This window comes from Suricata suricatta, chromosome 7, assembly GCF_006229205.1.
Source record: "Suricata suricatta isolate VVHF042 chromosome 7, meerkat_22Aug2017_6uvM2_HiC, whole genome shotgun sequence".
In the NCBI taxonomy this organism is placed as follows: Eukaryota; Metazoa; Chordata; class Mammalia; order Carnivora; family Herpestidae; genus Suricata; species Suricata suricatta.
The window spans coordinates 109,766,504-109,768,056 of record NC_043706.1 but is presented as its reverse complement, the minus strand read 5'-3'; positions in this window follow the sequence as shown (position 1 = coordinate 109,768,056).

Genomic DNA, 1,553 nt, shown 5'->3' with positions numbered 1-1,553 from the left:
CCTGGGTGGCTCAGCCGGTTGAGCGGCCGGCTTCGGCTCAGGTCAGATCTCACGTTTGTGGGTTCGAGCCCCGCGTCAGGCTCTGTGCAGACAGCAAGCTCAGAGCCTGGAGCCTGCTTCAGATTCTGTCTCCCTCTCTGCCCCTCCCCCTCTCATGCTCTATCTCTCTCTGTACCCAAAATAAATAAAACATTAAAAAAAAATTAAAAAAAACATTTAAGTCAAAGAATGAAGTCCCAGTTCTAACCTATCACAAGAGATAAAAGATAATTTCAAAGTAGTGACCCTTTTTATTTGCTATTGTTAACATTCAATTTGCACTTGAAAAACATTAAAAATAACGTGCATAGGTTTCAACATGATCCTACTGTTTTGAGTTAAAATATATTAAGACAAACTCACACTACCTTCTTTTTAGAATCCAATTCGGATTACCAGGTTAACCCAGGACTTCTGTCTTGCCATATTCTACATTTTGTGGGAAGTGAATTTGTGTCTACTAATGCTGTTTACCAATAAGCCTCCCATTTAATCCATTAGTGTCAAGCCACTAATGAAGACTGGCAAGGAAAATCTAAACATGTATGGTCTCTACCACCAGTCATGTAAGAAATTTAAGTTCTCGGGCTTTAGGTTTATTCCCATACACACTTGTTCCATGTAACTGCTTACAGATTATCAAACTTTTCTGAACATTCCTTATGAATAAAGTTCTCTGAGCAGGTGACTAAGCTGAATACCACCCCTTCAAACCATCACCTATTGATTAACCTTTGGTCACAAAGGTCAAAATGTTTCCATCCTCTTTCCAGACTCAAACAACAGGCAAATTATTTTTGATAAACTCTAGTATTTATTAAATTATAAATTCTGTAATCAAAAAGAAAAATGCAGATCAAGAGAAACCTCAAACTACAAGGACTAGACAGCAAAGCCTATGGGAAACGCCATGAAGTATGTTACAGACAAGATTCTGAAACATAAGTTATTAACTGTTTTCTTTACATTTCCATTTCAGTAACTTTACTATTTAATAGTTGTTATTCATCTATTTTTAAATCCCAAATTCACTTCTATTCTCATATTAAGCTTCCTGTTCATACTGATACCAGACATCTCATAGGTGCCAAATTTTAGTAATGGTTTTACGTCAATCCATGCAGGAAAGTAAGACACGATGCAAGAGTAAGATGAGGACTGTTAATGCACAGATAATACACACACACTTGCCAAAGAACTGAAGAAATTAAAAAAAACTATAAAATAAACAGACCTCAAGAAAACTGGGTTATTACTAAACAACTCTCAACTATTAACGCCCGAGTTCCTTATATTAAATAAATTCCTCAACAGAGACATGTTAGACATTTTTATTACAGGTCTGTCCTCCCCATACCCCTTCCCACCCCAACTCCCAAAATGCACTACTAGGGATGAGTATAATGTTATGTGGGCAGAAATTTACAGATAACCATTTTAACCTTGAGCATGGAGCCGAAGACGCCTTTGTTTAAACTTCAGTTACGGTGCACTGTCCATCAGGCCTTCTAGAT